The sequence below is a fragment of the Arachis hypogaea genome, chromosome 20 (genome assembly GCF_003086295.3).
Source record: "Arachis hypogaea cultivar Tifrunner chromosome 20, arahy.Tifrunner.gnm2.J5K5, whole genome shotgun sequence".
In the NCBI taxonomy this organism is placed as follows: domain Eukaryota; kingdom Viridiplantae; phylum Streptophyta; class Magnoliopsida; order Fabales; family Fabaceae; genus Arachis; species Arachis hypogaea.
Window position 1 is genome coordinate 34,097,434 of NC_092055.1, and position 16,274 is coordinate 34,113,707.

Below are 16,274 nucleotides of genomic sequence, written 5' to 3' on the forward strand. Positions count from 1 at the left end.
ACTATGGTAATTATGATGAGTCAATCTTGCCTAGTCAACCCCAACCATCGATGAGTATGTCAAGCAAGCATAATTGACCTCAATCCATAAGTCCTAACCAACTTACCAAACTAGTTGATAAAAGGCTAGCATCAATGGAAACAAGAGTCAAATAACTACCCAAGAATTACCACTAAATGTCGGACATTATGACTCTAGTATCCTAGGAACTCAAACCACAAGCCAAGGTGGGAAAATTTATTGAAAATCTAAGGTTGGCATTTTCACAAACACCTTGTATGCATAAAAGTAAAACATGGGAAATTGTAAAGTAAAATGGAAAACTATAACCAACTATCAACAAAACCAAACATAAACAAGCAATCAAACATAAAGGAAGCATGAAACATAAAATTCATTGATCAAAACTTCAAGAAACACAAAATTGCAAATATGAACAAGTAACTTGAACCAAAAGGAAATGAAAGTAAAGACAATGTAATTAAAGAGGAAATTTAGAGTACTTACAATTGAAGAGGTAAAAATCCAAAATCAAGGCTTGCTATAAAATGCTACAATGGAAATTGATAAACCCTAGGAAAGCTCTCTATTCTACTCTACTTCTACTCCTAATACTATGAAAAACTATCTAAGTGAGCCCCTCCCCCCTTTGATAAGTGTTGAAGTCTCCTTTATATAGTACTCCAAAACAGCATTTCAGCCTTCCAAAAATGAGCCAAGGGCCTCCAAATTCGCGCAGCACGTGTTTATTAATGCAATCACGTGTAGGGAGCTGTGCGGACGCATAGACGTGTGCGTCCGCACACAAGGCTGAAAATTGACATGTGCGTACGCACAGGTGTGTGTGTACGTACACATGGAAATTCTCGCTTGTGCACACGCACGCAGGGCTATGCGCATGCACGCAGGGCTATGCGCACGCACGCAGGGCTATGCGCACACACACTTCGCTGTGTGTGCTTTTTCTTGTTTTCTTCATGTTTTCTCCCTTGTACATGCTTCCTTCCACTTTTGGCTATCCATTCTTGCCTCCAAGGCCTGAAATCACTCACAAACCATATCACGACATCGAATGACATAAAAGTAGAATTAAAAATCACTAATCTAAGCATTAAAACACATATTTTCATATTTAGAATCAAATTAGGGATCCAACACAAAAGTATGCTATTTTGGTGATTAAGTGTGAGTTCATGTGCTAGAATCCATTCAAATCAAGCCAAAATACATCGGAAAATATGGACTCATCACGGAACCCCCATTCAGCACCACCAAAACAACATCGGGGCAATGGAAAACTTGGATTCCTTCTTTATCAATTCTCAAGATCCCTCGAATGATCACAGGTAAGCAACATAAATGGACGTTATGGTCTTCATGTGTTGTTATTGTTACCCCATTCATAGAAAATGAATTTCATGTTACATCTTGTCTTTTTTTGGATGGACTATAGGTTCGACGAGGGACTTAAAGCTCTTACCAATCCTCCGCTTGACACCATTTTGGAGAACGGCATGAACCTGGAGCTCAATATTGAAATGGTAGGTGTTAAACCTGTGATATTTTTCATTTTGTTTCTATTTTTACTGGCTTGAATGTAGTTGACGATCAGAATGTCGTAGCAGTAGCCATCATATTTTTTTGTGAGTTAAGATTGCTTTGAAGGTTTTACGTCCTAATGAAAATGATATTCCGTGAACAGCCACCACCACAGCACTTGTCCCAGATTGCTCATGGCGGTGGGGATGTTACAGAGAATAACGAGAAAGTCCTAGTTACCCGACTACTGAATTTGGATGAGGTATGCATTGAGACCCTTCTTTGTAGGTTGTGTGGATTTATGTATCAAGTGTAGGGATATTGAATGAACACCAAGTACCGGCTATCATGCTAAGCCCATGAAGTGTTTCGTTGTGTTGACTTTACTTTTGTTTGTTGGTGTACTCCTGTTGAGAACCATGTTTGGCCACCTTTTTTCCTCGAAAAATCCTAGCCACAAATTTCACACAGGTATTCTCACACGCCATTTGGTATTACACAGTATGATGAAATCATTCGGGTTGACATCGGCGTACCTTGTAATGGTCAAAAGTTGCTATTCCCTTTTCGATTGAATAATACGACGTAAGTGGCTACTATACGACGTCGTCCACAGTTAATGGTTATGTGACTTATTCTGCAGGGCATTGAGCATAAGGTTGCTGACGTGGACGATCGCATTGCAAAGTTTGAGACAAAATCGGAGATGTCCGAGGGCATGCTCCTAAGGATCCTTGAAATGACTCAAAGACACTATGAAGACCACCATAAGATTGTAATGGTTCCCAAGCCAAACGGGGAAATTGCTAGGGGAAAAGTTGTGGATGTCGAAAGCTATTGTGGCTATGCAAATGTGCCAGACCAAAACACACAGTTGTCTGGCCATGTTGGGAAGCTTCTACAACAGGGCAGCTCAGCTACTGTCAAATCCACAACAGAAAAAGGGAAGGCCGTCCAGAAAGAATCATCGTATGACAACTCCCTATTGGATATTTTTGTTCCCAATTCCCCCTTTGAAGATGATGTCGTTGTCATTGAAAAGTTACATTCTAACCAGGGGAAGACCAGTAGAATTTCCATTATTGCATTTGCAGAGAAGTCATCCTCCTCGCATTGGTCTGTTGGCACTCCGAAGACATCCTCTGACAACACTGTAGTCAAAAGACCAGTACCTGGAGGTCTGCAGGAAAAGGTAAAAGTGTTTAGCATGTTCCTAAGATCGTAAGTCCTGCTACTCTGCCTAATATTGACCAAGGAACTTTTTGCAGGAGGATTTAAGTCTTCCTTTATGGAGCTAGTTTGAAACAACGACACAGGTAGCTGGTCTATATAGATCCGCACCATCGACTCCGAAGGCGCAGAAGCTCCCGAGGCTTGAGCATGTGGAAATGACGCCAATGCATAGCAGGCCTCTTTTGAACCTTAGCCGCCTTCTGCTGACACCCCCCCACAACTGGGGTCCAACGGCGCCCAATGATCCGCAGAGTTGCCAGTAGCAAGAACCGGTGGTCATCCATCAATGTTGATCTAAGCCTCTCAACTGTTCCACTGGTAAGAGGCATGATAATGCTTTACCCAAATGCATAAAAGGTGATTTACGTGGAACACATGTAACCTTCACCTCTATGGACATTTATTTGGAGAGCTTTAACATGTACTTCCGACCGACACTTGGGATGGGATTATCCAGGGACGACCTCAAGGTGGCAACCTATATTTTCCAACTCAAAGACGCAGATCTTGTTCGGAACCTTGAGTAAGTGATGTTGACACTACCTGCATCATTAATGTGAACAATGGCACACACATTCATGTTGGTTTATCGATGGGCGAAAAGGGATGCTATCACCAATGGCACACTGGCAGTGTTTGTATATAAGCTACTTCTGCCTCTCTAAGAGCCCATTTTTCTCTTCGTTGAGCCGTACCCACTGGGCCACGATGAGAATGTTCCCCGCAAAGCCAACAAAATTCCATGCTTATTATTACTGTTGCTGAAATTATTATTATTATTATTATTATTATTATTATTATTAAAATATAAATAAATAAATTTTAAATTATTAAATTTTTAAAATTTAAAAAATAATATCAAATATGCTATATGAGTACACTATATTACTAAGTATTGTCCATTTAAATTCAGTTTTTAGATAAATAAACTTTAAATTATCAACACCAAATTTGTTATATGAGTAAAATAAGTGGATATTGTCTATTTATATTTAATTTTTAAATTAAAAAATAAATGATAAAACTTACCGTATGAGTACATATACAAATTATTATTATTATTATTATTATTATTATTATTATTGTTATTATTATTATTATTAGACTTCATTGTTCCGATGATTGCTATAGAATCTAATAAAATATTTAGACTCTCTTATGATTATTACTATTATTGTTATTGTTATTGTAATCATTATTATTAGAGAGTTATTTGTTAATATATTATTGTCATTATCTTGTAACCATTATTAGAGAGCTTTTTCTTACTGTACGATTGGAATTGTATGGATCCACATGAGGAGTGCTATTATTTGTGAATGATTAGGAGTTTGCAACACAAATGACCTTTCCATGAAAATATAAATATGTTGAAGAGGAAGGAGAAGTTTCTGGAAGTCTTCATGGATGACTTTTCAGTATTTGGAGACTCATTCAGCTCCTGCCTTAACCATTTAGCACTTGTTCTGAAAAGATGCCAAGAGACCAACTTAGTTTTAAACTGGGAAAAATGTCACTTTATGGTAACTGAAGGGATTGTCCTTGGGCATAAAATTTCAAACAAGGGAATAGAGGTGGATCAAGCTAAAGTTGAAGTAATTGAAAAATTACCACCACCTGCCAATGTTAAGGCAATCAGAAGCTTTCTGGGGCATGCAGGATTCTATAGGAGGTTTATAAAGGATTTTTCAAAAATTGCAAAACCTCTGAGCAATCTGCTAACTGCTGACACGCCATTTGTGTTTGACACAAAGTGTCTGCAGGCATTTGAGACCCTGAAAGCTAAGCTGGTCACAGCACCAGTTATTTCTGCACCAGACTGGACATTACCATTCGAACTAATGTGTGATGCCAGTGACCATACTATTGGTGCAGTATTGGGACAGAGGCATAACAAGCTTCTGCATGTCATTTATTATGCTAGCAGTGTTTTAAATGATGCCTAGAAAAATTACACAACCACAGAAAAAGAATTACTTGCAGTGGTTTATGCCATTGACAAGTTTAGATCCTACTTAGTAGGATCAAAAGTGATTGTGTACACTGACCATGCTGCTCTTAAATATCTACTCACAAAGCAGGATTCAAAGCCCAGGCTCATAAGATGGGTGTTGCTTCTGCAAGAGTTTGATATAGAAATAAGAGACAGAAAAGGGACAGAGAATCAAGTAGCTGATCACCTGTCCCGGATAGAACCAGAAGCAGGAGCATCCCTCCCTCCTATTGAGATCTCTGAAACTTTTCCGGATGAGTAATTGTTTTCTATTCAGGAAGCTCTGTGGTTTGCAGACACTGCAAACTATAAGACACAAGGTTCTCCTTCTGTAACCATGGAGAGGAAGCATGAAAAGCTTCTCTCACTGCAGAGTCAACCAAAGCCCCCACAGTCAAACTCTAAGTTTGGTGTTGGGAGGCCACAACCAAACTCTAAGTTTGGTGTTGAACCCCCACATTCAAACTCTAAGTTTGGTGTTGGGAGGTCCCAACCTTGCTCTGATTATCTGTGAGGCTCCATGAGAGCTCACTGTCAAGCTATTGACATTAAAGAAGCACTTGTTGGGAGGCAACCCAATGTTATTTAATTATATCTATTTATTTTCCACGGCTATTTTATGTTTTCTTTAGGTTGATGATCATGTGAAGTTACAAAAACAAATGGAAATTCAAAAACAGAATGAAAAACAGCATGAAAAACAGCACACCCTGGAGGAAGATCATTCTGGCATTTAAACGCCAGAAACAAGCATCTGTCTGGCGTTTAACGCCAGAAACAAGCACCAAGCTGGCGTTTAATGCTAGAAACAAGCATCAGTCTGGCGTTAAATGCCAGAAACAGGCTACATTTGGGCGTTTAACGCCAGAAACAGGCAGCAGTCTGGCGTTAAACGCCAGGATTGCACAGTAAGGGCATTTTGTATGCCTAATTAGAGCAGGGATGCTAAATCCTTGATCCCACTGGATCTGTGGACCCCACAGGATCCCCACCTACCTCACCATTCAAATTCAAACCATTCCCCTCCCAAACCCACCCATTCACACACTTCCATCTCCTCCATCTTCTCTACTTCTTTCTTCTTTTGCTCGAGGACGAGCAAACCTTCTAAGTTTGGTGTGGTAAAAGCATTGCTTTTGTTTTTCCATAATTCAGTGGTAGAGCAATTGACTGCAGATCAAAGAGCTATGAGGAAAGAGCAACAAAGGCAAGGAAGAGACATAGAGGAGCTCAAGAGCACCATTGGTTCTTCAAGAAGAGGAAGACGCCACCCTCATTAAGGTGGACCCATTCCTTAATCTTCTTGTTCTTATTTTCCTGTTTTTCGTTTACTATGCTTCATGTTTAATTATGTTTGTGTCTTTACTATATGATCACTAGTACCTAAGTGTCTATGTCTTAAAGATATGAATGTCCTATGAATTCATCACCTTTCTTAAATGAAAATTGTTTTTTGAAAAAGAAAAAGAAGTACATGAATTTTGAATTTTAAAATAGTTTAATTATTTTGATGTGGTGGCAATACTTTTTGTTTTCTGAATGAATGCTTGAACAGTGCATATGTCTTTTGAATTTGTTGTTTATGAATGTTAAAATTGTTGGCTCTTGAAAGAATGATGAAAAAGAAGAAATGTTATTTGATAATCTGAAAAATCATAAAAATGATTCTTGAAGCAAGAAAAAGCAGTGAAGAACAAAGCTTGCAGAGAAAAAAAATACGAAAAAAAAAGAGAAAAAAGAAAAGAGAAGAAAGAAGAGAGCAAGAAAAAGAAAAAGCAAGCAGAAAAAGCCAAAAGCTCTTTAAACCAAAAGGCAAGAGCAAAAAGCCAATAGCCCTTAAAACCAAAAGGCAAGGGTAATAAAAAGGATCCAAGGCTTTGAGCATCAGTGGATAGGAGGGCCTAAAGGAATAAAATCCTAGCCTTAGCGGCTAAACCAAGCTGTCCCTAACCATGTGCTTGTGGCGTGAAGGTGTCAAGTGAAAACTTGAGACTGAGCGGTTAAAGTCGAGGTCCAAAGCAAAAAACAGAGTGTGCTTAAGAACCCTAGACACCTCTAATTGGGGACTTTAGCAAAGCTGAGTCACAATCTGAAAAGGTTCACCCAGTTATGTGTCTGTGGCATGTATGTATCCGGTGGTAATACTGGAAAATAGAGTGCTTAGGGCCAGGGCCAAGACTCATAAAGTAGCTGTGTTCAAGAATCAACATACTGAACTAAGAGAATCAATAACACTATCTAAATTCTGAGTTCCTATAGATACCAATCATTCTGAACTTCAAAGGATAAAGTGAGATGCCAAAACTGTTCAGAAGCAAAAAGCTAATAGCCCCGCTCATCTAATTAACACTGATCTTCATAGATGTTTTTAGAATTCATTGTATATTATCTTCTTTTTATCCTACTTTATTTTTAGTTGCTTGGGGACAAGCAACAATTTAAGTTTGGTGTTGTGATGAGCGGATAATTTATACGCTTTTTGGCATTGTTTTTACTTAGTTTTTAGTATGATTTAGTTGGTTTTTAGTATATTTTTATTAGTTTTTAATTAAAAATTACATTTCTGGATTTTACTATGAGTTTTTATGTTTTTCTATGATTTCAGGTATTTTCTGGCTGAAATTGAGGGAGCTGAGCAAAAATCTGATTCAGGCTGAAAAAGGACTGCTGATGTTGTTGGATTCTGACCTCCCTGTACTCAAAGTGGATTTTCTGGAGCTACAGAATTCCAAATGGTGCGCTTTTAATTGCGTTGGAAAGTAGACATCCAGGGCTTTCCAGAAATATATAATAGTCCATACTTTTCTCAAGGATAGATGATGTAAACTGGCGTTCAACGCCAGTTCCATGTTGCAGTCTGGCCTCCAGCGCCAGAAACAAGTTACAAGTTGGAGTTCAACGCTAGAAACAGGTTACAACCTGGCGTTGAACGCCCAAAACAGCCCAGGCACGTGAGAAGCTTAAGTCTCAGCCCCAGCACACACCAAGTGGGCCCCAGAAGTGGATTTCTGCACTATCTATCATAGTTTACTCATTTTTTGTAAACCTAGGTTACTAGTTTAGTATTTAAACAACTTTTAGAGATTTATTTTGCACCTCATGACATTTTTAGATCTGAACTTTGTACTCTTTGACGGCATGAGTCTCTAAACTCCATTGTTGGGGGTGAGGAGCTCTGCAGCGTCTTGATGAATTAATGCAATTATCTCTGTTTTCCATTCAAACACGCTTGTTCCTATCTAAGATGTTCATTCGCGCTTCACTATGAAGAAGGTGATGATCCGTGACACTCATCACCTTCCTCAATCCATGAACATGTGCCTGACAACCACCTCCGTTCTACATCAGATTGAATGAGTATCTCATAGATTTCTTAATCAGAATCTTCGTGGTATAAGCTAGAATTGATGGCGGCATTCATGAGAATCTGGAAAGTCTAAACCTTGTCTGTGGTATTCTGAGTAGGATTCAAGGATTAAATGGCTGTGACGAGCTTCAAACTCGCGATTGTTGGGCGTAGTGACAGACGCAAAAGAATCAAGAGATTCTATTCCGACATGATCGAGAACCAACAGATGATTAGCCGTGCTGTGACAGAGCATTTGGACCATTTTCACTGAGAGGACGGGAAGTAGCCATTGACAACGGTGACACCTTACATATAGCTTGCCATGGAAGGAGCCTTGCGTGTGTGAAGAGGAGTACAAGAGAAAAACTGAAATAAAGAAGACAAAGCATCTCCAAAACCCCAACATATTCTCCATCATTGCACAATAAGTATTTATATTTATGCCCTTTGACTCTTTACAATTGAAGTTGAAAAACACTGTTGTTGGCATCCTGACTAAGAATAATAAGATAACCATAGCTTGCTTCAAACCAACAATCTCCGTGGGATTCGACCCTTACTCACGTAAGGTATTACTTGGACGACCCAGTGCACTTGCTGGTTAGTGGTACTAGTTGTGAAAAGTGTGATTCACAATTCGTGCACCAGCTTTCCTCCAGTATCATTCTTGATGATTTCTACATGTTCAAGTGAGAGGATTTTATTCACTGTGTAGTATCCAGATAAATGTGGAGATGTTTCCATTGATTGGTAAGCTAGCATCACTTTGTCTCCTGGTATGAGGCCTTCAGTGGGAATTTTTTTGTTTCTCCATCCTCTTAGCACTTTCTTCTTGGGATTCTCTTCTTTTCTAAGAGGTGGTTCATATTTTGGAGTCTCAATGGTTGGAAGGTTCTTGCTGAGGATTTCATGTGGATGCTTTGGTTGTAGTTCCTCCTCAACTCCTTGAGCTTGTTGCAGCAGTTCTACCTCTTCCCTTTCTTTCCAGCATGAGCTTAAGTGCATTGGGAGTGACTCATCAGGTGCCTCTTTCAAGTTTGGATCTCTCAGATCAATCTTCATACACTCTTCTTTTTGATTGAGATCTTGCAAACTCTTGAAGACATGGAACACTATATGCTTTTCATGCACTCTCAGCATCAATTCTCCTTTCTCAACATCAATTAATGCTCTGTCCATAGCTAGGAAGGGTCTCCCTAGAATGATGAGAGTGTTGTAATCTTCCTCCATATCTAGAATAACAAAGTCAGCTAGGAGGAAAAATTTTTCTACCTTTACTAATACATTCTCCACAACTCCAAGTGCTTGCTTAATGGATTTGTCTGCCATTTGGAGAGCTATTTGTGTGGGTTTTAATTCATGGATTTGAAGCTTCTTCATCAAGGATAGAGGTATCAGATTTATGCTTGCACCAAGGTCGCAAAATGCTCTTTCAATTATCATGTTGCCTATGGTACAGGGAATATGAAAGCTTCTAGGGTCCTTCCTCTTCCCTTGCAATTCTCTCTGGTTGATGGCACTACATTCCCTGGTCATCACAACCATTTGTCCTTCTCTCAAGGATCTTTTCTTTATCAATAACTCCTTCATAAACTTAGCATATAGTAGCATCTGTTCAAGTGCTTCTATAAAAGGGATGTTGATGTGTAGTGTCTTGAATATCTCTAGGAATTTGGAGTATTGCTTCTCTTTGTTTTCTCCCTTGAACCTTTCAGGATATGATAGCATTGGTTGGTATGCTTTCACTGCTTCCTTCTTGGTTGACTTATCATCCTGTGTAGAAGTTTTTTGCTCCTGCTTTTGCTCCTTTACTTCTTCTTTTGAGCCTTCTTTGATGTGCTCTTCTTGAGTGATGGCTTTTTTTCCACCTTCTTTCCACTTCTCAAAGTGATTGCTTTGCATTCCTCCCATTTGATGGCTTTTCCTGTGTCCCTTGGATTGCTTTCAGTGTCACTAGGGAAGGCATTTGCTCGCTTCTCACCTATCTCTGAAACTTGTTTAGCCATTACCCCATTTGTCTTTCAAGGTTTTTGATTGAGGCCTCTTGGTTTTTATTTGCCATGGCTTGATCTTGTCTGGCCATCTCTTAATTTTTCATAAGTTTCTCCATCATTATCTCTAGACTAGAGATTCTCTAAGAGTCTGGATTTGGTTGTGGTTGTGTGAAATGAGATGGTTGTTGTTGGAAGTTGTTTAAGTTATTTATAGGGGTGGAGAAGTTATTCTGGTGAACTTGTGAGTTGTTGTGGAGTTGATGATATGTGTTTTGTGAGTTTCTGTATTGGTTAGTGCTATTGGATGAGTGATTTTGGTTATTTGTATTGTGGGAGTTGTTGGAATTGTGGTTCTTTTGCCATGAATTCTGATTATCACCACACCTCAAGCTTGGATGATTCCTCCATGATGAATTGTATGTATCACCATGGAAGTCATTCTGAGAAGAGCTTGAGGTGTTATGCATGTACTGGACTTACTCTGGTTGCTGCTCATAGTTGTATTTCTCAAAAGTTTCTTCACCTTGGCTCCATCCATTTGAAGGTTGACTTGCTGTGTTTACTGCAGCCACTTGAAGTCCATCTATTCTCTTTGCCATCATCTCTATTTGCTGTTGGATTTGTTGGTGCATCAATTTGTTTTGTGCCAATATGGTGTCTACACCCTCAAGCTCCAATACACCTTTCTTTGGAGCTGGTTGGCATTGCCTTTGATGAGCATAAAAGTAGTGATTATTGGTCACAGTGTCTATGAGATTCTGAGCTTCTTCAGCTGTCTTCATTAGCTGTAGTGAACATCCTGCAGAGTAATCCAGGGCCTCTTGAGCTTTTAGAGTCAAGCCCTTGTAGAAATTCTAAAGTCTGTCCCATTCACTAAACATGTTAGGTGGACATTTCCTAATCAAGGCCTTGTATCTCTCCCATGCCTCATAAAGTGATTCTCCATCCATTTGAGTGAAAGTCTGCACTTCTGTCTTTAACCTGATGATTCTCTAAGGTGGATAGAACTTAGCCAAGAATTTGCTCACCAAATTATCCCAAGTATTGATGCTTTCTTTGGGAATGTCTCCAGCCATTGAGATGCCTTATCCCTCAAAGGGAATGGAAATAACAACAACTTGTAGATCTCTGGATGCACACCATTTGTCTTGACTGTTTCACATATCCTCAGGAAGACAAATAATTGTTGATTCGGGTCTTCAAGAGGACCCCCTCCATAAGAACAATTATTTTGCACCAAAGTGATAAGTTGATGCTTCAACTCAAAGTTATTGGCATGAACATTTGGAGTGAGTATACTGCTCCCACAATTTCTTGGGTTGGGGAAAGTGTTGATGTAGGATTTTGTTGTGATGGTCTAGAATTTCTCAAATAAATTCTCGTTGCAAGTATAGTTTCTAAACCAACAAACAAACCTCAATAAAAAATTTGGTTGTCACAAGTAACAAACCCAAAAAAGAATTATCCAAAGTATCTAAACTCCGGGTCGTCTCACAAGGAATTGCAATGAAGTGAATGATTATTGGCTATGAAGGGACAAGGGGTTTGATTGATAAAGGGAAAAAAAATAAATGGATAAGAAAGTAGATAGCAAGAAAAATAAATCAAGTAAGCGATTTAAAGAAAACAATTAATAAAGAGAGACACTCATGGTAAGGATCGAAAACATAGGCTTTCTATCCTAGTCATACAATGATTAATTCATCCTATTTAGTCAGCTCTGGCAAATGGAAGAAGGTATCATGTTATCTTCACATAGGGAGAACGTCAAACAAGACTAATGATAAACCACTATTTTATGGTTTATCTTGTGCTCAATTGAGTGGTTTTTATCAGGTCCTTGTACACTTATTCATACAATTTGCATGATATTACAATTCCTTCCTAGTTTTATTCTATAATTGAAAACTTACTTCCTAAGCCTTTAAATTGTGTATTTTAATTCCCCTTTATATCATTCGATGTCGTGATCTGTGCGTTAAGTGTTTTTAGACTTTATAGGGCAAGAATGGCTTAGAAGATGGAGAGGAAGCTTGCGTAAATGGAAGGAGCACAAGAAATAAAAGAGACAACCAGCGAGGAGCGACGCGCACGCATGGCTCACGCGTGCGCGTGCCTGACGCGTACGTGTGACATGGAAAATCGCCAAACGACGCGCATGCATGACTGACGCGTACGCGTGACATGCGCTATCTGCAGAAATCGCAAAAAACACTGGGGGTGATTTTGGGCCGAGTTTGGACCCAGTTTCCGGCCCAGAAACACAGACTAGAGCCAAGGGACAAGCAGAGACTCAACACACATTCTCATTCGCATAGTTTTTAGATTTTAGATTAGAATCTTAGAGAGAAATCACTCTTCCTCTAGGTTTTCTACACACTCATAGTTTTTATAGTTTATGCTTTTGCTTTGGATATTGAGAAGAGTCACTACCTCCGTTGAAGTTGCTATTATTCTAGTTTGTTTTCTTATTCCTTTACTCTTTTGATTACTTATTGACCCTGTTCAGATACGTATGTTGCATTTTGGGATTTATTAATGCGAAGAACTTTTTTTACTTTTAATTAATTTTCAGTTCCTATTTTATTTAATTTATCATGTCTTCTTCTTATATTTCTGTGAACGTTATATTCATGTCAATGGAGTAGATTTCCAACTTGACATGGGGGTTGATTAAAAGGAGACCCTTGAGTTGGAATGCTCAAATGATTAGTTAAATTGGAAGTTGTTGGCTAACTCTCTAGGCACTAACGCTAATCCTTCCCAAGGGAGAGGACTAGGACTTGTGAATAAGAATTAGCTCAATCACTTGACTTTCCTTTATTTAGTAAGGGATAACTAAGTGAAAACAACCTCTTGATACTATACTTGGGAAAATCCAACAAGGATAGAACTTCCAATTAATCATTCCTCCGGTCAAGGCTTTTTATTTGATTATATAAATCTCTTTTAGTTTTTATTGCCTTAATTTACAATTATTTATTTTTCCGTTCTCCAACTCTTAAAATTTCTCGGAAAACTCCTGATTAATAAAATAGCACCCTTTTGTCAACTCGTTGGGAGACGACCTGTGATTTCTACTCCCAGTATTTTTATTCTAAATTTGTGACAACCCTTCTAAATTGATAAGCGGATTTTCGTCGGTTAAGAGCTGTACTTACACCGCTGTTCTTACTATAATTTCTTAATTGGCTGATTTCCGCCCGCATCAGTTTTTGGCGCCGTTACCGGGGAGTTGCAATTGTGTGCTAAATTATTAGTTGGTGTACATATTTTTAATTTTTGCATATTTTATTTTATTTTATTACCATGAGCTGTATGTTTCTTTCATTGAATGATGCGTTCGCTGCTGATCCGAGCATAGCCGCATTTGATCCTGAAATTGAAATAATTATTTCACATATTAGGTGAGCTCGGCGTCGGTTAGCCTCTGAGGGTGGTGAACTGGTTACTACCAATTCACCAGTCTCTTCTGAAGGCGAATCTAAAGTGCCATCTGAGGAAGAAACAAGCTCTTTTTCTACTAATTCTGTTTATTTACGTGCAGGTAATATGGCGGAGCCCAGAAGGATTACTCTCCAGGAAGCAGGCGCTCCAGACTTTACACTGCAACCGTATCAAGTGCGTCACCCAAATCTGGCTCCAGATTTTGAACTGAAGACTGCGCTAATCAACCTAATACCCAAGTTTCATGGCTTACCTGCTCAGGAGCCTATCAAGCACCTCAGGGATTTTCAGACAGCCTGCTCAACTGTTAGGCGTCACGGTGCAGATGAAACTACTTTTTTTACTGTCTATCTTCCCATTTTCTCTTGAAGAAAAGGCAAAGGATTGGTTCTACACTCAACCCGAAGTAGTCATTACCAACTGGGATCTACTCAGAATGGAGTTCCTGGAAAAATACTTTCCAGCTGAAGTTACAGATAGACTGAGGAAGGAGATTTCCTGTATTATCCAAGGCGAGTCAGAGACCCTTTACGAATACTGGAAGCGCTTCAGGAATCTCCTAGATTTATGTTCTCATCACAAGATTGACCAGATGGTATTGGTCAGCTACTTTACACAAGGCTTGAAGCCTCAGGATAAGACTACATTAGATGCTGCAAGTAATGGCTCTATGAAGAAGTACAAGACGGCGACAGAAGCGTGGCAACTGATCACCGATCTAGCTGAATCTACCCGGAATGTCAGGCACAGGAACAACCACCCCAAGGCTGTTGCAGAGGTTTCCTCTAGCAGTGAGACTGCTACTCTCACTCAGACTCTGGGAAAGATGACCAACATGCTGAAGCAGCTGCAGCTGAATCAACAACAACCTCAACCTCCCGCATCACAACATAGTCAATAGTTGGTTGCAGAATATGTGCTGATTATACTCATTACACTGATGAGTGTCCGCAGCTCCAACAAGAAGACAACACCTTGGCAGCTACTCATAACTTCTATGACCGCGCGAATCAAGGATACTATCAATAAGGCGGCAATTATAACCAAGGTGGGAACCATAACCAAGGTTGGCAAGACAACTCCAACCAGGGGTGGAGGGATAACTCCAACCAAGGATGGAGGGACAACTATAACAGAGGAGGCAGAGATAACCAGAGAAATCAGAGGTGGAATAATAATAACAATCAGCAAAACCGGTATCAGCAGAATCCTCTCTATCAACAGCAGAACCAAAACCAGCCTTACAGAGCACCTCACCAAAGGCAGTCCCAAGCGCCTCAGAACGACCAACAGCAGGCCCCTCAAATCACTTACCCCTATTCTTCTTCTAATGATGAGATGCTTCGCACTATGACGCAAGCACACCAAGACATTCAAAATACACTTACCTCTACCATGAATGGTCTGAATGCTACTTTACAAGCTCTCGTCTCCCAGATGGATTCACTAATTGCCTCCAACAAGCAACCTTCAAGCTCCGGTGCAATTCCTTCTCAACCTTTACCCAACCCCAAAGGTGGCATCAATGCCATCACTTTGAGGTCTGGAACCACACTGCAAGAGAGGAATCATGAGGAGCCAAGCTCAAAGGAGAACATTCAAGTTGAAGATGTTATTGAGGTAGAAGATGCTGAAGAGGAGGACGAAGTATAAGACATGGCTGAAGAAGAAGCAGCTCAACTAGAGAATAGTGCACCAAAGGAAGCTGAAGCTACAAGAGACGCCATCCCTATCCCCTTTCCACACCTTGCTAGGAAGTCCAGAAAGCAGATGGAGCTCGACCCAAATATGGTGGAGATCTTCAAAAAGGTTGAGGTAACTATTCCGCTTTTTGATATCATTAGCCAGGTACCTAAATATGCAAAATTTTTAAAGGATTTATGCATGCATAAGGATAGAATACAGGATTTAGAGACTATTCCCTTAGGTAGCTCGATATCTGCTTTAATGGGTGCCATACCAGAAAAATGTGAGGATCTAGGGCCATGTATGGTTACGTGTACCATTGGGGGTTTAGAGACTATTCCCTTAGGTAACATTTTCTAACTGCATGTGTGACTTAGGTGCATGTGTTAGCATTATGCCATTATCTGTATATGATGTTTTAAGGCTCCCTCCCTTAAAAAGGTCGGCAGCTCGTTTTGTTTTGGTAGATAAAAGCATAATCACAGTGGTTGGAATTACTGAGGACGTGCTGGTGAGCATTAAGGGGCTCACATTTCCTATTGACTTCTATATTTTGGAGATGCCCCCTAATGACTCAGGAAGACCATCATCCATCCTGCTTGGAAGGCCATTCCTGAAGACTTCAAAGTTTAAATTAGATGCCTTCTCAGGAACTTACTCTTTTGAGATAGATGGTAGAGCAGTAAGCTTTAACTTAGATGAAGCTATGAAGCACCCTCCGGAAGATCACTCCATCTTCCAGTGCGACATCATTGATGAGACTGTAGCTGCAGTTCACCAAGAAGAAGTAGAAGAGATGCACATGGAGCAAGATGCAAGTGTGGGGAACCCCTCTGAACACAATGAGGACACTTTGCCATTATCACTAGCTCCAGATGATCAAGTGCCTAGCCATGAGCAGAAAATGGAGTTAAAGCCCCTTCTACCCCACCTCAAGTATGCTTACCTTGAGGACAATCAGAAGCCCCCAGTTATCATTTCAAGGGAACTCACATCCCAACAGGAGGAGCAGCTGTTTAGTGTGCTGAGAAGA